This window comes from Macaca thibetana, chromosome 13 (genome assembly GCF_024542745.1).
Source record: "Macaca thibetana thibetana isolate TM-01 chromosome 13, ASM2454274v1, whole genome shotgun sequence".
Classification (NCBI taxonomy): Eukaryota; Metazoa; Chordata; class Mammalia; order Primates; family Cercopithecidae; genus Macaca; species Macaca thibetana.
In genome coordinates this window covers 46,650,237-46,672,217 of record NC_065590.1, presented here as the reverse complement: position 1 = coordinate 46,672,217, position 21,981 = coordinate 46,650,237, and the positions used below count along the sequence as shown (strand labels likewise).

General features: G+C 45.7%; 1 long non-coding RNA gene across 1 annotated transcript in view; it reads right to left on the bottom strand.

Annotated features, from left to right (window-relative positions):
- The window catches only part of LOC126933625 (uncharacterized), a 37,818-nt gene that overhangs the window by 2,449 nt on the left and 13,388 nt on the right, over positions 1–21,981 (bottom strand). The window contains exons 3-4 of the long non-coding RNA XR_007718686.1: positions 15,124–17,349; positions 3,277–4,109 (exon numbers count right to left, since the gene is read on the bottom strand). This is a non-coding gene — a long non-coding RNA (uncharacterized LOC126933625). The remainder of the gene's footprint in view (positions 1–3,276; positions 4,110–15,123; positions 17,350–21,981) is intronic.

Below are 21,981 nucleotides of genomic sequence, written 5' to 3'. Positions count from 1 at the left end.
GGCCTGGCAGGTCACGCTCTCAGGGTGCAGCGTTGTCCCAAGTGCAATGAGCAGACTAACGTGATCTATTCATGTTTTTATTTTTTTTTTTTTTTTTTTTTTTTTTTTTTTTTTTTTTTTTTTTTGAGACGGAGTCTCGCTCTGTAGCCCAGGCTGGAGTGCAGTGGCCGGATCTCAGCTCACTGCAAGCTCCGCCTCCCGGGTTCACGCCATTCTCCGGTCTCAGCCTCCCGAGTAGCTGGGACTACAGGCGCTGCCACCTCGCCCGGCTATTTTTTGTATTTCTTAGTAGAGACGGGGTTTCACCGTGTTAGCCAGGATGGTCTCGATCTCCTGACCTCGTGATCCGCCCATCTCGGCCTCCCAAAGTGGGGATTACAGGCTTGAGCCACCGCGCCCGGCCTATTCATGCTTTTAAAAAGAACGCTCCTGGGGCTGGGCACGGTGGCTCACACCTATAATCCTAACACTGTGGGAGGCCAAGACAGGCAGATTGCCTGAGCTCAGGAGTTCGAGACCACCCTGGGCAACATGGTGAAACCCCATCTCTACTAAAATACAAAAAAAAAAAAAAAAATAGCTGGGCCTAGTGGTGTGCACCTATAGTCCCAGCTACTCAGGAGGCTGAGGCATAAGAATTGCTTGAACCCGGGAGGCAGAGGTTGCAGTGTGAGCCAAGATTGAGGCACTGTACTCCAGCCTGAGTGACACAGCAAGACTCTGCCTCAAAAAAAAAAAAAAAAAAAAAAAACCTCTCCCTAGAACTCCTGTTGTTCCTGGAGCTCTGAGAAAACGTGGTTTGAAAAGGGCCGACCTGAGGAATCAGGGTCTTGGTCTTCATTTCCATCAATGATTGACTTTTGTGATCACAGGAGTTGCATTCAGATGGTTTGCTGAGAATGTTGCTCTGGCAGACACGAAAGAGAATGTGGGAAACACAGACACGGTTCTGGGGCGCCATGAATGTAGACAAAACACACTCAGCAAAGCAACAAATCCCCACACTGGGTAACCAGGAAGGAGATGAGTGTGGTCTTCCGGTGAGACCCGTTCTTTCTGAGGGGCGCTGCAGGCACCAGAGGCCCCTGCTCACTCATGACTTCCTCAGCCAATCTCCGCCTTCTGCCAGCCAGCCAGACTCCTCAACCGCCAGAGATTAGAAGAAAATAAGGCTGTCCTATTGCCTCTAAATCAAGTGATGAAGCATGACAACTGTCAGGACACTTTTTTAAACGATTTGTCCTGAGGTCTGTGAACACATTCTTCCTGAGGCAAAGGAAAACAAAACAAACCAAACCATCGTGCACAGCTTTGGGCACACCCGTCTCAAGTGTCCCTGAGGACCAGGATCTTTGACTCCTCCTGCCCAGAGGAAGCTTCCAGAAGAACACTGTTCTCCAGTGGCTGTTGGGCTGTGGTATTTTTCACAGGAAAGGGAAGTAGGGTCTCTGTGAGAATCGGCCACCTGCCCCAGGTCCCCCCAAAGTTGACATAATGCCTGGACTGTATTCTGCTCTAGCTCTCTTCACAAACCCTGAGCGGGGAGAGGGGCAGTGCTCTGTGATTTATTCATCCTGCTTCCATCCTTCATGCAGTGCATGAATAAATGAAAGAGAAGGTGTACTCAGCTGAAAGGAAAATAAAAAAGAAGGGAATAAGAGACACCCCCCTGGCCAAAGCATGAAAAAATAGGCAATTTTTTCAAAAAGCCATTGCATAGGTTAAAATCGCCCCAGGGAATGTTTAACTTGCTCCTTGGTCATTTATTTGAGCTTTAGGCCACTCTTGGGCTGTGCTGCTTAATGGAAAGAGTATTTACCTTAGCAACCGCGGCAAACCAGGGATCCAGCAGGCATGCTGGGAGGACACAAAATACCTTCACAAAGGAGGCCATCAGCTAAGAAAATGTCAGACTTCACATTTGGGGATGCCATCAAGGGATCTTTTAAAAATATTTTTCTGTTAATGATGACTGAGGGTGGAGAAAGAGAAGGAGAAGAAAAAGGTACACTCAAGTTTCCCTTCTATTTTTCACAACTGCCCCTGCTTTTCCCTGTTCCCCCTCCTCTGTTGAACAGTACACAAGCAGGTAAGACAGACTGAGAAAGGATCATTTGGGAAAAGGAGTTTGGAAAGCAATGTCTTTCTTCCTGCCACCTTGTTGCCAGCAGTCATCAACATGCACACAGGAAGCTCCATGTAAAATCCTAGAGTCATTTTCCCCACAAGTCAAGAGGTAAAAGGTATCCAGATGTATGCTCTTGCATATCCAGTCTTCTGCTCCCCACACTTAAATGCATAACATTGGCTGGACGCAGTGGCCCACGCCTGTAATCCCAGCACTTTGGGAGACTGAGGCGGGTGGATCACGTGAGGTCAGGAGTTCGAGACCAGCCTGGCTGATATGATGAAACCCTGTCTCTACTAAAACTACAAAAATTAGTCAGGCGTTGTGGCGCGAACCTGTAATTCCAGCAACTTGGGAGGCTGAGGCAGGAGAATCATTTGAACCCAGCAGGCAGAGGTTGCAGTGAGCCAAGATTACACCATTGCACTCCAGCCTGGGGGATAAGAGTGAAACTCCATCTTAAAAAAAAAAAAAAAAGCATAACATTTTACTTGTCTGTGTCTAATATCAGGCCTACAGCATGCACACGTGTGTGCACACATACACACACACACCACACACACACACACCAAGCAGCCCTCTTGTTTTCAGGAGCACAGAAAGAATTCCACTATTTAGATGCAGTCAATTGGCCCAGATGATACACTGATAGCCTGGAGTGTTAAGGCCCAGACCACCAAAAGAGAAGCAATGGGCATTTGTACTTTCCAAGGAGTTCCAGCAAGTTCTCAACCTGGTGACTTAGCAGAAATCCCAAGGCAGAGGTCCTCCAGCTTTTCATGGGGAAACTTCCTCATCAATGGGACACAGCAGGTTGGAGGGAACAGTGGGGGAAGTGATGGGTGGTGAGTGGGAAGGAAGGGTAAAAGTGCAGAGGGCAGCTGTCAACTGGGAATCTTACTGCAAGCTACGGGAATGCAGATCAAGCCAGCACCTCCCAGCAGCTCTGCTCCACATATGCACACATCACCTGAGACGTCACCATCTCAGATATGATTGTTCGGCCTCAAAGCTGAGCAAGCACAGTCTTTAGTGCTGGCAACAAAATAGATGTCTGACCTCTTAGGTCTGACTTAGCAAAGGCAGACTCTGTAATTGTTAGCATAGGCTAAGGTGCAGTGACTAAACAACAGAAGTTTATTTCTTACTTGTGTAACATCTTGGGCAGTGCTCCAGTCTGTGAGCAGTTCTCTCCACACAGTCTTTCAAGGGGCCAGGCTCCTTCTGTCGTGAGGCTCTGCCATGCACGGAAGCTTCACTCCCTAGGGTTGGTGAAAGACGGAAAGGATATAGAAGAGTGTTGGCCTGGAAGAGGTACACTCCACTTTCACTCACATTCCCCTGATGAGGAATTGTTGTGTCTCTGCTCAGATGTAAGAAAAGGACCAAGAAATGGAGTCCCTGGCTGGGCAACTCCTCCCCAGTGGCAACTTTATAGTATGGAAAGGAGATGGCCACCTCTTCCACAGTAACTCTGAATTCATCCTCTCCTCTGCTCCCAGGAAAAATCTTGGTTTACACATGACAAATAAGATAGAAACTACATTCATTTCACTTTACTTCTACTTTCTAATTAAGGTTGGGGGCCCAGGCGTGTTGGCTTATGTCTGTAATCCTAGTGCTGTGGGAGGCCGAAGCAGACAGATCACTTGAAGTCAGAGTTCGAGACCCGCCAGGCCAACATGGTGAAACCCCATCTCTACTAAAAATACAAAAATTGACCAGCCACTAAAGACTGTTGCCCACACTAAAGGCTGTACTTGCTCAGCTTTGAGGCTGAACAACCACATTTGAGATGACGACGTCTCAGGTGCCTGTAATCCCAGCTACTGGGGAGGCTAAGGCAGGAGAATCACTTGAACCCAGGAGGCAGAGGTTGCAGTGAGTGGAGGTTGCACTGTTGACATTTTGGGCAGCAGGATTCCTTGTTGTAGGGGTCTGTCATGTGCACTCCAGCCTGAGCAGCAGAGAAAGACTCCATCTTAAAAAAAGAAAGAAAGAAAGAAAAAGAAAAAAGGTTGAGGAGATGATCAAAGAAAAGGAAGGCCAGGTAGAAGTCACTTACCTCCCTTTTATTCTATTTGAGTGCCTAGTTAGTGCATGAGTGGTATCTTAGCAGCCCACCCCACCCCACCCCAGGCTTAACTAAATGTGAAGATCTTCATTGGTTCCAATGTCAGAAAAATGATGAAGTCCAAATGCGTCAGAGTCCTGTTCATTCTGTTCCTGGCCTTCCTTCTCCCATCTCCTCCTCCTCCTATCATCATTCAGCCTACACACCAGCCACATCCAGCTCTCTCTGCCCGTGCCCGCCATGCTCTTTAATGCTTTCGCACCCATGCACACTGTTCCTTCAGCATAAAATGCCCTTTCCCCTCTGCTGTGCCTGGCAAACTTCCACGCACTGTTCAAGATGCAGCTCAAGCATACACTTGCTCCCCGCCCTTAGTCCCATAATGCTTTGAGCATGCATCCGTTAAAGCACTTAGGTTACTTTGTGTCTGTCTCCAATTAGACCAACAGTTTCCAACGAGGCAATTTCACCCTCTACCCCCAAGGACATTTGGCAATGTCTAGAGACATTTTTGGTTGTCACAACTGGGGGGAGGAGGTGATACTGGCATCTAGTGGATAGAGGCCAGGGATGCTGCTAAAAATCCTATAATGCACAGGACAGACCCCCACAATAAAGAATTCTCCTGCCCAAAATGTTAACAGTGCAGAGGTTAAGAACCTCTGAATTAGATGGTGAGTTTCTCAGAGCAAGGATATCCCATTTCTTTGGAATCACCCTAGCAATGTCACAGTGTTGTAGAATGTACATAGCAGGCTCTCTAGGAATGTTAAATGGGAGGATGGATGAATAGATAGATACATAGATAGATACATAGATAGATAGATAGATAGATAGATAGATAGATAGATAGATAGATCAACATTGGAGCAAACCACATAGACTGAAGAACTGAGAAGCCGGGCTTATCTCCTGAGTTGTCCTTGGCATGAAAAGATGCAGAATCTCCAAACTTCAAGCTTCCATGGCCAGAGAACAACTGGTTAAACTGCAGGAGCTGCCAAAGAGAGACCCCAGGAGGTCGAGGACCTTTCCTGGAGCTTACCACTAAATTCAGCAGCTCACTAAATCCATTAGACACAATTTTAATACATACGTTTGTGTCTTTCCCTTTTTTTTTTTGCAACTTGTATTCTGCTAATTGATTTGTAGAATATAAATTATGTTTATCAATGTAAATAATTTGCATTCTGAACTTGTTTGTTTTACTTTACGCATCTTCATACCCTTTAGTCCCTGGGAACCCTGAGGGACAAAGTGTTTCATAAACTGGTTAATAAGCGTATTTTCAGGAATAATGGTTTTTTGGTTTTTGGGGTTTTTTGAGTTTTTTTTTTTTTTTTTTTTTTTTTTTTTTTTGAGATGGAGTCTCACTCTGTCGCCCAGCCTGGAGTGCAGTGGCGCGATCTCAGCTCACTGCAACCTCCACCTCCCGGGTTCACGCCATTCTCCTGTCTCAGCCTCCTGAGAAGATGGGACTGCAGGCGCCCGCCACCACGCCCGGCTAATTTTTTGTATTTTTAGTAGAGATAGAGTTTCACTATGTTAGCCAGGTTGGTCTCGATCTCCTGACCTCATGATCCGCCCGCCTCAGCCTCCCAAAGTGTTGGGATTACAGGCGTGAGCCACTGCGCCCAGCCAGGAATAATGTATTTTTTAAACCAGGCTTATTTAACTGTGGTTTGCTTGCTGCTACTCAGGCAAGAAGTAGGTGATTATTCGACCCAATCTGACATCACTCCCAGGGCGTGCCCCATCCCAGCCCCTGCAGAACTTCCAGTTAGAAAAGCAGCAACCGCAGCACATGCTGCAGCATAGAAGTGATCCCCTCAACTCCCCTCCTTGTCCCCATGGATTCCAGCTGTCCCTTTTCTATCACCAAACAGGCTGACGACAACTACAGCTGAACATCATGTCAAAGGGCAGCCCCTGCCCACTGGTTACTCTGGGACTGTGGCCCAGGACTCTGCAGACAGCGAGCTCAGAGGTCTGCAGAGCCCTCTCCCTAAGTGTGCCCCAAACTCCATCATGCCCAGGGGACTTCAGGGCTTTTGACAAGCATGTTCAGCTGAGTTCAGAGCAGCCCAATTCCAAGAGCTTTAACTAAACAAAAGCTCTGTGCCAAGCGCTGTGCTAGAAACTTGAGACTTAAAGAGAAATTTTCGAAGAAACAGAGCTACTTGGGCTGGGAGGAGCGGGGGAGACAGACATGCAGACAAATAATTACAGGCCTGTGTGTCAGGGCAGTGACAGCAGTAAGGATGAAGGGCTATGGGAACAGAGAAGCCCGGACCAGACGCAGAGCCTGGCCCTGGCCATTTCCCTGCAGAGGAGAAAATGACGGCTGGCTGAAGGTCGGGGAGGGGGCAACTTCTGACCTACAGTCCCATCTAGGTCCCCAGGCTGAGGTTCTCTACAACTCTGATGATAGCCCAGGACCACTTCTCTGCCTTGGACTTCATGGGGAGCCGAGCTTCCCTCTTACAAACCCCACATGATTCCCTTTCTCAGGAGGGAGTGGGGGTCGATGGCTAAGTCCGGCCTATCAGGAGTGGGGCCCGCTGGGGCCTGGGGGGCTCGCACAGACTAAACATTTAAAACCCTGAACTCCCACAGATGTCAGTCTGGCTGGACGGCACAGTTGGACACCTCCGAAAGGCTGTCCACTCCCTGTCTGAGAATAAACAGGACCACAAAGTGTTGGATTTTTTTTTTTTTTTTTTTTTTTTTTGGTATGACTGTGTGTGTGTGAGAGAGAGAGAGAGAGAGAGAGAGAGAGAGAGAGAGAGAGTTCCTTAACTCAGAGGTCAGCAGAGGCTCAGCCCTGCCCACCTCAGCCCCACACACCAATCCCTCAGCCCACAGACTTTCCCAGGACTCTGTCCCCCTCCCCCTCCCCCACACCCTTCCAGATGCTCTCAAGGCCTGTGTCCGTGGAGGCTTCCTTGAAGACTAACCCTCACATCTCTCCAGCCTCCCCCTCCAGGAGTTATTATCCCAATGCTTCTGAGTTGTTCAAAACCCCATAGCCTGAAGTATGAGCTGCAATGTGCTATCGTGGATAGTGCCTGGGGCCATGGCTTGAGTATCAACATTACACTGGTGGTTCAGCCTTGGGTAAATGGGTAACTCAAAGTTTCTACCTGAGACTGAAGAATCTGCCCTTTCAGCCCCCATCATGGACCCCTTATTGTTCCAGTAGAGCCAACCCTGGCTCTTCTGAACTTTCCCAGTAAACACCCCAGTGCCCAGTGAACTACACAGTTCTATTGCATAAACAATCCTTTATTCTCCAAATTTCTCTCAAGTTAGGGGATAGAGATCTGATAAATATGGACCCAGAGGACCCAGAACACAATAGTTCTAAACTCCTCCTGTAAATGTCTGTCTGTTCGCCCCACAGCCTCTCCCCTTCCTCTCCCAGCAGTCGCAGCCTCAGCCCCACCCGAGGCTCTCTTTCTCTGCCTCTGCTTCTCCTAGACCAGAGGATGCCAAACTATGACAGCTCAAGAAGGCTGTGGAGGAGCTTCCATGAAGTCCCTTCCCCGCAGACCAGCCAGCACATCCTCAGTGGGGAGTCTTAATTGTGATGAAGGGTGAGTCCAACTTCAAAATTCCTGGAATTCAGAGGGGTCCAGTGTGCGCATCTTTAATTTAATTACTATTTATTATTTATCATCCCTTCATAACCCAAGAAGCTTCAAACCTTTAAAGAATTAGACATGTGTACTACCAAGATCTGCAACCCAGAGTGTAACAGATAAATCACTGGCTTCCTTCCTTTTAAAAAAAAAAAAAAAAAAAAATTGTTTAACGTCTTTACCATTTCTGCTTCTCCCTAAAATGTGTTTACCCTGAATTAACCTTACAGAAAAAAATTTCTTCCCCAGGGAGCAAGAGGAGGGCAGGTATATTGAGAGTCAACTCAAAGCTGACCTTTAACCCTCAGACTTTTCATCAGAAGATTGACCATATATTAAGCTGAGGGCAGCTGCAGCTGCCCTTGGCCCCTCATCCTTATCACGAATCAGATGCCTCTTCTCCCAGGCTGGCTTCAGTCCAGAAGCTCAGCTCAGCCAGTGCAGATCGTGTTCCCCATGCCCAGGCTGCTTCCAGAATCCAGGACACTCCCATTGCCTTCAAAAAGCAGGGCTACCACCAAGCAACTACACAGCAAAGACCAATAAGGACAGGTCAGACCTGGAGGGGAAACTTGCTCTGCTGAGCATCCCTTAGCCCCAAGAAGTCCTTCTCATCACTCAATTTGATGCCTAAAATCCCTTCTGCAAGTGAGCAAGACTTTTACTCCACAATTGGAACTGAGGCTACAAAATGCCCCAAAAAGTAACTCATTGGCTTTAGTTCATGTTTCCAAGGGCTAATAACTTCTAGAGTTAGTCTTTGAGGGCCTTTCAAAGAGCATGCCAAAGGGCATGGAGGCAGCATGGTGGGAAAAACTTAGCATTTGAATTAGACAGACTTGAATTGAAATCCTGGCTTCATCCCATACTGGCTGTGTGATCTTGGCTGAGTTACTTAACCTCTCTGAAGGTCACTTTCTTCATGTGTAAAACATTTAAATCATTGGGTTATCATAAATAGCAAAGGTGCTGGCATAAGTAAAGTGCCTGGCATATAGATGGTCAACTTTCTTCTGTCTCTTATACAGAGGAAACTCAAAAAAAAAAAAAAAAAAAAAAAAGGAAAAAACAAATAAAATGATACTTCACTTGTTTCACCATTGAGTACTAACTCCTCTGACATATAAATAGGAATTCATAAGTAAAATAAGCTTAAAAACTGGGGAAACCACACATTCTTAGGAGGTTTGCATGATAGCATATTTTAATCTATATTCTGTATGATGGGTAGGGAAAATTTTTCCTGTAAAGGGCCAGATGGTAAATACTTTTGACTTTGAGGGCCAGTCTCAGTCATGACTACTCATCTCTGCCACTGGAAGCAGTCATAGACTTAGATAGCATAGATGCATAAAAGAACAGGCATTGCTGTGCTCCAGTAAAACATAATGTACAAAAGCAGGTGATGGTCTGGATTTGGCCCCTGGGCTGCAGTTTGCCAACTCCGGTTCTATACCAACCTGTCCCAACAAGTTTCATGACTTTTGAGCATCACAGGGATACCTCTGAAGATCTTGCCATATTTCACACTGAAGTCTGGGGGAGCATTGAACCCCTGGGTGTGTCCAGCAGTTTGTTGAGCCCTCTAGACTGCCACTGGGTTGAGTGAGTCTAGACTGTCCTGTTAGGGTCTTCGATGATGGTTGCTCATATTTGGGGAAATATGCTGTGTCCCAACCCAGGCTATCTGGCCACATGAAGTTTGGCTTAGCTTCTCCAAGGAGGACTCAAAGGCTAAAGGGGTAAATAAACAATATGCAGAACACTTTGTCTCCTTCATGTCCATTATCTCAACACATTTCAAAACAAAGTCATAGCGAGAGTAGATAACATTACCCCACTTCACAGACCTAAAAGCTGAGGCACCAGGGAGGAGCCTGAACTACCCAAAATTTGATGGTTGGCTAATCGGTGACATGAGAAATAAAATGTCGTTCTTACTCTTTCTGCCATATCACAGTATCTCCCCTTGCCCAGTTTGTCCTGCTTTTTGCTTGATGTTAGAACTTGTGAAGTAGCATGAGCAGACATCAACCACACTGAAAGGGACCCACATTTTTAAGAGTAGAGAAAACATGAATTAAGAAGCTCATAAAGATAGGAATTAACGAAGTGCTGTGTGTGATTTGTGATGTCCCAGGCATACTGCAAAGATTATGTCTCATTTCAAAGAGCAACCTCTGCCACCTGGAAGCCGGTTTAGGGCAGGCGGAGCAGGGCCAAGGCTGCTAGTGTGAGTCATCAGCCCCCAGGCTGGGGCTTTTCTGCACAATGCCACTGTCCGATCTCCCCAGCTTGTTCCTGGCACCTTGCTTCTTTGTCCAAGCAGGTCATTAAGCAGGTAAAATTGACCTTGATCTATTTAAGAACATCTTTCAAAACGGCAGCTGGTCTAAACAGGGTGTCGAGCATTCGTGCTCATCCTAGGGGTACTGCTCAGTTTCTGGAAGGATTCCATAATACACGGAGGAGTGAAGGATTCTCCAGCTTCCTAAAATTAGGGAAATTGTGTTTTGCTCAGAAGTATTCGTCCATTGAGGAATTCAAGCCTCATTTCTGAGCGGGCTCCCTTTCCCTTTGCCAAAATGTACATTTTAAAACTCTGCCTTTGCCCCACAGATTTGTCTAAATCGCCTCTAACTCTTTGAAATAAGGGCTGGATATAAATCTTACCAAATAATGACTAATGTATATTAAGAGTCAACTCCATGCCAGGCACTCTGCCTGCAATAACTCATGCCATGTTCACAATAACCTCACAGCTGAGTTAGTATTGTCTCCATTTTCCAGATGAAGAAGGAAGGATCTCAGAGAAGGCACAGTTTCAAGTGATACTCAGGATCTGAACTCAGGTCTGTGTGTCTCTAAGTCCTGCCTTTGCTACTTGCGCTCACTCATGGATGTATCTCTCTTTCGTAAATCTCAAGTAAAGTTTCAACAATGCTGCAAGTCTAAAGCAAAGATTAGGAAACTGCTCTCCACTGGGAGCTCATTCTTCCTTTCCCTGGTCTTCAAATAATCAGTGTCTGAAGGATGAAGAAGGAAAGTGACTACGGTATCCACCAGTCTTGCCCCCTTTCCTAAAGCATCCTTGGGGTATGTCACTGTACCCTCCCAGCCAGGGTCTCCTCCAGGTCAGTGGGTCTTTTTCGAGGACTATGGTGATAGGGACAGATGTCTACCAGGGATCACGCAAAGATCATCAAGCTCTGGTGACCAAAGCCAGAGGTGAACTATGGGCCGCAGAAATGAAAGGTTGGCCGTCAGCCCATACTCCCCTGTTCCTGCCCCTCACCACAGGGCAACAGACAACCCTGAAACTCAGAAGCCATAATCACTGCTCTCTGAAGCCATTTCAAATGCATCTGACCGCCCAGGTTTAATTCATCTCCTTTGAGGTTTCAGGAGATGACCCGACCCTGGGCTGCAGACCCGAGGCTCACCTTCAAGGATGTGGCCATGAAATATGACACCACTCCCCCTCTCCGCAGCCTCCAGTCAATCCCCAAGGCCTCAGACTGCCACAGGACCCCAGGAGGTGGATGCAGACAGGCCTGACCAGGCAGAGGACGGGGAACATGACCCTCCAGAGCTTCTCATGCCACCACATTAAAAAAATTGTGGACTAGGTCAAATTTCATGCATTTCTTCTGGTTTACGAAAAGCAAGTCTGAGAGTCTGGGTGGGAAGGCAACTCAAAGGACAGTCCCCAAGGTACAGAAACCCAGACAGCCCCTGCGTAGGGGGGAAGGGGGGACATGCTGTTTGACAAAGGTGTCATGTGATATTAAACATGGTCTCAGACCTATGAACACTGACCTTCGCCCCTGCCAGCCCCGCCCTTTCTCTCCCCACTCCCCTATTTCAAATCCGAAATGTAGATTTGGCCTGAATACAAAATACCTTCCTCCAACCAGAACTGAACGTTTGCACACCCTGACTGCATTGAAATGATACAATGCCGGGGTCAGAGTAACACAAAATACTAGGACCACTAGACATAACACAGACTCTTTATTTCTAAACACCACTATAGCAGTTGGCAGTCCCCAACCCCCATCTCCAACCCAAGTCTCAAATGTAAGAGAATTTTCACTTTATCTCCTCGGGCTTGTTTTCCCTTCACTCTCCTTATTCATTCCATGTCCTTGTATTTTATTTTTCCTTTTATTAAAAAATATATATATCAGTGCCTTCTCTAGAGCCCTCCTTTTTAAAACAGCACAAGAAGGCACCTTAAGGGAGGGTGTGGAAATCTGTTTGCAACTTTCTGGAGTGTAATTCTAAACCACAAGGAAGAATATCCTTCCGCCTGTGCAGCTAAAAAATTTGACAAACCACAACAGCTTTTCTCACTCAGAGGCAGGACACCTCCTCCAGCTGAAAAAACTGGATTCTGAAAAGAAGGAATTGTAGGAAAACTAACCAAAAAGTCCAAAACACTCACCTTTGAGTTTGGAGCATCTCGTTGACTGTATATCTGTGTGTGTGCATTTGAGTGTGTGGACACGAGTATGCACGAGTGTATCTTTGTGCAAGTAAGTGTATGTATGTGTGGATGAGCGAATGTGTATATGCAAGTGTACATATATGTGTGTATTAGAGTGTGTGCATGTGAGTTTATGAGTGAGAGTGTGAACATATGTGAGCGCCTGTTCATGCGAGTGTGTATGTGTATGTGTCAGTAGTGAGTGTACATGTGTTAGCATGAGTGTGCATGTGTATGTCTGGGTTTTTTAATGGAGAAATACAGTGTCTGATGAACCAGCTAGACTAAGGGTCTCTTGGCTCCACCTGGAATCTACCATCCAACCCTTGCTCCTTACCTTAGGGCAAAGGTGAGGCTAAAGTTGACCGGAGGTAGGCGATGAACAAGGGCCAGAGAAAAGCAAGGCAGAGAGCGCTCTGGGGTATCAGTTCTGTAACTGAAGACACTCTCAACATTTGCAGACTTTGCTGCAGGTCCCAGGAAAGCCTATCACAAGAGGGAAAGCCTATGGCAAGATGGGCAAGCTCCCTTGAACGGAAAGGTGAGGCTCACACACAGCACAGCTGTCTGCTGGTGTATCCGTTTCCTCAGTTATTACACCTGCCCCAAGCTCCTGGCTCTTGCAGGAAAAGTCCGCACTGCATCAGAATAAAGATGCCCAGGCATAAGTCTGCTGTATTTCTACATTTGTGGGCCAAGAGACTGATGCATCCAAACTGGTTCAAGCCTCTTGAAGACCTCATTCCACCATTACCCAAGTATTTCCCCCATCCCTCCCAGGCCCCAGCACACTAGCCACCAAATGACAACAGACTTCAGAATTAAATTTCCCTTTTTTCCCCATAAATATATAGTCTTCACAACCCCTTTATATTTTCTAATCTCCTAAACTCATTTAATTATGTCCAGAGTAATTAAACTTGCTATCAGGGGGCATCTGGAAGGAAAGTTAATACATTTTAATTTTACTTATACAATGAATATTTGATCCCACATACAGTGTAGGGGAAGGCGCTTGTACACACACAATCTTGCATAATGCACTCTTGGGGATCATGGGTTGCAGGAGGTTGGCGGGGTGGGAGCCAGCAGGATTCACCCAGACATGCTAGGAGACAATGAGCACCATGTGGACGCGACCTCGGGGTGAAAAGGGATTAGTGAGGAGTATGAAGACTGGGCAGGGTGGGGCCTCAGGAATCTCAGACACCCTTTGACCAAAGTCCCCAGGAGTCGTATCAGACAAAAATCTTCCTAAGATTTGAGGATTCATGATTCCTTTTGAAAGCAGACAGAGGTGGGGTTAAAAAAATAATAATAATAAGGTGTGGCTAGTACTAACCCTCCCTCCCCAATCAAATTCTGCATGGGGCTTTCTTCCTGCACCTGTCTGACAGGTGAAAGTGGGCAGGGGCAAACCTCCTCCCAAATTCCCCTTCTGAGAAGGGGTAGAAGGTGGGGTGCTTGTCCGGCACAAGTACATATTGTGTCTCCATCTACATGCACCATGCCATACCCCCACTGCTTGTAGACAAAAAGGAATGAGTCAAATGACTGTCAAGTGACTCAACACCTGACAGGCTGTGTGGCCATTATGTGGGTCCCTTCCCTACTGTCTCCTGGTGACTGAAGCCAGCCTCAGTTTTGTCCTCTGTGATGTGAGGACTTGAGCAAGAAGCTTGCCAAAGCTTCCCTAGCCAGGATACTCTACAATTGCACTCCCCTGGCTTCAGGCCTCCCTAGGGAACTGTACCTCCTGGTGAGAAGCGGTTGTGGGCCAAGATCTGTTGGCAGCAGAGCTCCCCAGCAAGGGTCTTTAATCCACATGGGGACAGTTAGCATAACTGAAATTTAATCAAATAAATGGCTAAAACTTAATTGTGAAGTGGGAGCTTGCCTATGCCATCTCACGGCTGGCATGCTCCCTAATCACACAGCTTACTGCATGGCTGGACGCCATCCGAGGGACAGGGTAGGACCGAGGCAGCTCCTGCTCACCTCCCAGTTGTCCCCAGACCATGCACACTCAGGTCCTGGTGAGGCCACCTGTCACCAGAAGGCCCATTATGCTAACATGCAACTAAGATAAAATGGATAACTCTTACCGGGGCAAAAGATCCCTCGTGGGAAAGGCTCATGGTAAGAGAACGCACCTCCCTGGAAACAGATGTCTTGGTCCTATAACACAAATTGCAGTATCACATCCCCAAAACACAAGCCCTCCCATAAATCATTCAGGGGAGCCTGTTTCGTTTTCCTGTTCTGATGAAAGTGACCTGCGTGTGGGGCTCAAGGCCAAAAGCACTGCCACACTCGAGCAACTCCACACTTCCCCACGGCTTACTGTAAAGATGCTGACCAAAACCACCAGGGCTGGAACCGCTGCCCTGCCCGACCTGTAGAAGTTGGCATTCCCCAGGGTTCTGCCCACAGGCTGAGCCCCTGCCCTTTCCCCTCCTCCTTTGCCAATCCTACCAAGCGCTCAATGCCCACCCACGTGGGTCTTCTTTCTCCCGCCTTTGTTGGATCATCTCATGCAGAGTTGGGGGCTCCGGGTCCCATTTTTTATCTTCTATAGTGCTCAGTCTACAGCTCTGGTTCAGGCATTCTCTCTGACTCTACCTTGCATTGTTTGTTTCACACAAACATGTTTTCTCTCTCCACATTGTATTTTCTTCAATCAACAAAAATTCACCAACTGTAAGTGTGCAATTCAATGAGTTTTGTCAAACGTATACAACCATATGACCACCACAAAAATTATGCGTAGAACACTGACATTATCTCTCACCTGTTTGCCATTAATCTCCCCCATCCAGGCCCCATGGCTGTTGGGAATCTCTGATGTGTCTTCTATCACTATTGTTTTGCCTTGTCCAGAGTTTTGCATTTTGCAGTCATTCAGAATGTAGCCTTTGTGGTTGGCTTCTTTCACATGGCATATTCTTTGAGATTCATCCACATTATTGCACTCATCAACACATCATATGGTTGCATGCATAAAGTACTTCAGTACTTCAGCTCTTTTTAGAACTGAGTAATATTCCAGTGTATGTATAGATCACAATTTGTTTACCCATTCATCACTTGATGGGTATTTCAGTTATTTCCAGTTTCCCTTAATATAACAGAATGCTACTATGAACATTTAAATACAAGTCTTTGTGTGGATGTACGTTCTCATTTCTCCTGGGAATATAGCTAGCAGATAAATTGCTGAGTCACACGCAGTCAGTGTATATTTCACTACATAAGAAATCGCCAAAGTCTTTCCCAAAGTGGCGGTGTCATCTTGCATTTCTAGTGAATGAGAGTTCCAGTTGCTCCACAATTGGCCAGTGCCTGTTATTGTTGGTCTTTTTAATTTTGATCATTCGAGTGCATATGTAGTGATATCTCCTTGTGGTTTTAATTTGCGTTTCCCTAATGACTAATGATGTTCAGCATCTTTCCATGTGTTTATTTGCCATGTCTTCTTTGGTGGAATGTCTGTTCAAATCTTTTGCTCATTTTCATTGTGTTGCATTGATTTCTTACTATTGACTTGTGAGAGTGCTTTCTTTATTCTGGATACAAGTTCTTTATCAGATATATTTTTTGCAAAAACTTTCTCCCAGTCTGTCTTGCCTTTTTATTTTATTAACGGTGTCTTTTGAAGAGCAAAAATTTTAAACTTTGATAATGCCTGATTTATCAATTTTTTGTTTAATAGTTTGGTTTGTGTGTGCATGTGTGTCCTATTTAAAAAATATTTCTCTAACGCAAAGTCACATTGATTTTCTCCATGTTTTCTTTTATAGTTGTTGCCCTACATTTAGATCTGTGATCCACTTTAAGTTAATTTTTGTGTGTGGTGTGAGTTGTGGGTTGAAGTTCTTTTTGCATATAAATACTAATTATTCCAGCTCCTTTGATGAAAAGATTACCTTTTCCCCCATTAAACTGCTTGTGCATCTTTGTCAAAATCAGTTAATCTTATATGCATGGGTCTATTTCTAGACTTTATTCTGTTCTATTGATCCTGTCTGTATGTGCACTAACACCACAAGTTTTGAAGTCAGATAGTACTGTATAAGTCCTCCAAATGTGTTTTTCTTTTTCAAAATTGCTTTAAATATTTGAGGCATTTGCATTTCACATCCATTTTAGAATCAGTTTGTCAATTTCAACAACAACAAAAAAAGCCTGCTGGGATTTGGATTGGATTTGCATTGACTATTGATCAATTTCTCTCCCTGTTATGTTTTAAGCTCCTGGAGGACAAGGAACCTATCTTGCATTTCCCCATGGTTCCTGAGCGATAGTCAACTCCGTGCCTACCTCTGGCAATGTGGCTGTGATTCGGGGCAGGGAGGGTGGAAGCCAAGCGAGAGAAGGTAAAGCAGAAGGCAAGGGATGGTATAGAGTCACAGGCAGACGTGAGGATGATGAATGGGAACTCTTGGTTGGTGTCATGTATTTTGGCAGTGGCACAAGGAAGTGGTGACTCAGGAGAGGCCAGTTTTCTTCTCATAGCCAAGGTCACTGTTTCACAATCAGGGAAAGTTGCAAGATCCCCAGAACTTGAGACTTCTAGGACAAGCTAGGGTTCCTAGAGTCTGGGATCTGGTGAACAATTGCCAAAGACTAGAATGGAAGTTGATTTCATGTCTGTCTTACTTTGGCTTCCTTCTAGAAAGAGCTAGAAAGGTCTTAGAGATCATCTAGTCCATATTTTATAGATGAGCAAAACAAGAACTGGAAAGATTGAGGTCACAGAGTTAAACAGTGAGTTGGTAGCACCCTAAGACTACTAAAAAATTCAGGTCTTCTGTCCTCAAGGCTGTTGACCTTTTGGCTGTATCACATCTCCTCCGCTTTTTTTTTTGTTTGTTTGTTTTGGTAATGTTCGTCCTCTCCTGTCTGTCACCAGAGAACTTCACAGAACTGGAGATCTTAGAAGTCAATCAATTGGCTGTGCCAGAAAGTCAGAATTTGGTCTTCAAGTCTCCCTGACGCCTCCTCCCTTTCTGTGCATCTATCAACACAAGACATTATTAAGAAAGCTTAGTGGCTTCTCATGAAAATCCCCTCTGTAACCAGACTCCCTTTCCCTGCCATTTTCTTCAAGCCAGCTTTGGCCTTCCCAGGTATTTTGGTGAGATGGGATGGGCTCTAAAACAGAAATCAGGGACACAATTTTTAAACCACCTATCCCTTACTTATCAGGCAAATCACTGAACTTCTCCAAGCCACCCATGGTTTTCTCTCTCAGATGAGGACGGTAACACTCACCCTATCTGCTTGAAGGCTTATAAGAACACAGTGAAAATAGAGCAGAAGTCCCCTCCAATGCCTACAAGGTGGCATATAATGGAAGATACAAGGAAGAAGATAACACACTCCAGAAACAAACTTTTTCTGAAACCTCACTGCCAGAAGCACGAATTACGAAGGAGATTTGGGGTACATTGCCAGGCCATGGATTCCAAGCTAAGCCATCATATTCCCTGTGACCCGCACATATACATCCAGATGGCCTGAAGTAAGTGAAGAATCACAAAAGAATTGAAAATGGCCTGTTCCTGCCTTAACTGATGACATTACCTTGTGAAATTCCTTCTCCTGGCTCATCCTGGCTCAAAAGCTTTCCCACTGAGCACCTTATGACCCCTGACCCTGCCCACCAGAGAACAACCCCCTTTGACTGTAATTTTCCACTACCCACCCAAATCTTATAAAATGGCCCCACCCCTATCTCCCTTCACTGACTCTCTTTTCGGACTCAGCCTGCCTGCACCCAGGTGATTAAAAAGCTTTATTGCTCACACAAAGCCTGTTTGGGGGTCTCTTCATACGGACGCGAGTGAAATACATCTTGGATGCATACTCTCTCCCTGCCATGAACTGCTTCCCTACTGGAAAGAAAGAATGATTCCACTTCCTTTCATTCCCTGTATGTGTGTGGGGATGAGTGGACATCCTGACTTTCTGCCAATTGCTCCATCTCCATTTCTCTTTCTAGAAATAGAGGCTTCCCAGAAAGTGTTAAGCTCACCTTTGCTCTGGTCTTAGAAACCCCTTTCACTCCCAGATCACTGCACACAGCTCAAGTCCTAAACTTGCAACACTTTTCCTCTACTTTCCAAGTCAGTCCAGCCAGTGTCCTGGCCCATCTTTTGACAGGCATCCAATTGCACTCTTGATTTTCCTCTTCAATGGCTGACTTAGACACCCCAGGGCTACATTCCCCCAGAAGCCAGAAGTTGTTTGTTCATTTAACAGAATTTTGCGCCCACCTAACTATTATTAAGTGGGAAAGATCCATAAAAGCCATCTGTGATCACTCCTTCATATCAAGCACTGACCATTCTAAAAACTCATGGACTTCAAACTCTATCTAGTTCCCAGAGACATGTTATATTTGCTTGCTTTTCTCTCCCCTGAAAGGAAAGCCTACGTTTTTGCCGAGACTGAACACTGCTCACGTGATGAGAGCCTTCTTTTTGGTGATGCAGGATTCAACTCTGGTTCCTGGAAGGCTCAAAACTCAGTGCGCCTGGAATTGACCCTAGGCTCTGCTTATCTCTCCTGCTTTGAGCAATTTAATTACTAAATTAAGATAATACCGTTGTTTTTCTAACCACAAATGGCTTTAAAATGATCCATGTCGCTAATGGGTAGCTGAATCTCCCTCTAGCCACCTCCCCCACCCACGTCCTAATCTTCCCACCTCCCCCCTCGAAGGAGAACCATACTGTCTTGTCTTTGAGTGAAAGTGCCACATTTCCATGCAAATTGAGTGTCCAGAGTGAATGGGGTGGGGGCGGTGCCCGGACTTTCTCCATGGCTGAGTTGCTGGAGTATTTGCATAATAAAATGTGTTAACAGCTTGGAATTAATCATTGCTGTTACCCTGAATGGCCTAAGAACTATTTTCCAGGCCCTCTTCTGTGAAAACTATGGATGCCATTTGTAGGTAATGGAGCCTCTGCATATTTTTCTAATTATCACTACATTTTTCTCTCTGTCTCCAAAATATGCCCCCATCCTAGAATATCATAAACTGTTGTAGATAACTGGGAATTTCACATGATATGAAAATTCTCAAATGCTCAGTAACTTACACTACGCATGCCTTTACACATAAGGATGATGTTGGAATAGGATGAGCAAGGTTTGCACAACAGAGTGGACAGAGTAATGACTCTGGTTTGAGTCTTCCCCTATGGTTGATTTAGGGCTAAAACTTGGTTCCCTTTGCCGTAAAAAAGGGATGTGGTAGGTGGCCTTCTAAAACAGTCCCATTCTCGGCCGGGAGCATTGGTTTCATACCTGTAATCCGAGCACCTTGGGAGGCCAAGGAGGTTAGGAGTTCGAGACCAGCCTGGCCAGTATGGTGAGACCCCCCCCCCATCTCTACTAAAAATGCAAAAATTCACTGGGCGTGGCAACGGGTGCCTATAATCCCAGCTAGCCGGAAGGCCAAGTCAGAAGAATCGCTTGAACCTGTGAGGCAGAGATTGCAGTGAGCCGAGATCCCACCACTACACTCCAGCCTGGGTGACAGAGCAAAACTGTGTCTCAAAATAAAATAAAATAAAATAGCCCCATTCTGATATCAACACCCTTGTGTAATCCCCTCCCCTTGAATGTGGGCTGGACCTAATGGTTTGCTTTTAACAAAAAGAATATGGCAAAAGTGATAGGATGTGAATTCCAAGGCCAGGTTACAAAAATCTGATCAATCTCTCTCTCTGTCTCTCTCTCTCTCTCTCCCTCTCTGCCAACTTGTTTACTCTGATGAAGTTAGCTTCCATGCTGTGAGCTGCTCTACAGAGGCCCATGTAGGAAGAAACTCAACGGGCCCCCAGCCACTAGCCATTGAGGAACTGAGGGCCTCAATCCAACAACCCACAAGGAACTGAATCCTGCCAGCAACCACTGAGTGAGCTTGGAAGTGGATGCTGTCCAGCTGAACCTCAAGAAGATGGTAGCTCTGCTTCCCTGACCACTATTCTAACTGCAGTCTTGAGAGAGACCCTCAGCCCAGCTAATCTGCACCTGGATTCCTAGCCCGGAGAAACTGAAATAGCAACGCATGTTGATATTAAGTGCTAAGTTTGGGGGTAATCTGTTATGTAACAATAAATAACTAATAATATTTATTATTTAGGAGATAAAACCATAGAAAATACTTCACAGGGATGTTTTCTCCTATAAGATAATCAGATTTTAAATCACAAAGTGCTATACAGACGTATATTATCATTTGTTTTCGACCCAGTAAATAGGTTCCTCTCCTAAACGCTCCACTTGCTTCCTTTGAGTAGCCAGAGGAAGTTCTGCCTTCCTCCAAAAGCACCATCAATAAATTTGTCTGGAGCTTTTATTTGAGTCATAATTTTGCTTCACCGCTTGGGTTTGTTGCGCCTACACTGTAGGCAGGACCACCTCACAGAAGACAATGCGTGAGTTGAGGGTGCGAAAGGAAACTATATCGCAGGACTCCCAAATCACTAAGCTGAAGAAAAAGGTCAAGCTGGGAACTGCTTAGGGCAAACCTGCCTCCCATTCTATTCCTCAAAAAGATAGCTACTAACATAAAAAAGCTACATACCTCCCTCACAATTTGTCCATGAGGAAATTCCTTGTGGACAAAGGACAGACAGATGTCAAAGTCATCCCTCTGCTCACTGAGATAAATGCATATCTGATTGCTTCCTTCGAAAAGGCTAATCGGGGGCCGGGCGCGGTGGCTCACGCCTGTAATCCCAGCACTTTGGGAGGCCGAGGCGGGTGGATCACAAGGTCAGGAGATCGAGACCACGGTGAAACCCCGTCTCTACTAAAAATTACAAAAAATTAGCCGGGCGCGGTTGTGGGCGCCTGTAGTCCCAGCTACTCGGGAGGCTGAGGCAGGAGAATGGCGTAAACCCGGGAGGCGGAGCTTGCAGTGAGCCGAGATCGCGCCACTGCACTCCAGCCTGGGCTGGGCGACAGAGCGAGACTCCGTCTCAAAAAAAAAAAAAAAAAAAAAAAAAAAGGAAAAGGCTAATCGGAAACTCTAAAGAATGCAACCATTTGTCTCTTCTGTACCTATGACCTGGAAACCCCCTTCCTGCTGTGAGTTGTCCCACCTTTTGAGACCAAACCAGTGTAAATCTTATGTATATTGATTGATAAAACCGAGCTGTGCCCTGACCATCTTGGGCACATGTCATCAGGACCTCCTGAGGCTGTGTCATGGGTGTGTTCTTAACCTTGGCAAAATAAGCTTTCTAAATTAATTGAGACCTGTCTCAGATGCCTTTTGGGTTACAAGGGCAAAGGAAGACTGCCCCCCAAAATTATTCTTACCCAGCTTTTGTCACTGACAAACTCCTACTAGTATAATAGGGATACGAATCATAATAACAACAACTACCATTTTTTGAGCAACTTCTTTGTGCCAGGAGCTTTGCAAACATTCTTTCAGATCCTCACCACAACCTTGGGGAAAAAAAATCCAGAGAGTTTAAATCACTTAGTCAATGGTAGGCAGTTAGCACATGTCAGAGCTGAGGTTAGAACCAAACTCCTTTCGCTTGTATTTGCTTATTTCTTGTCTTCTAGGATTGTGTGCCTAAACAAACTATTTTTAATAAAGTTAGAATTTATTGGTTTTGTA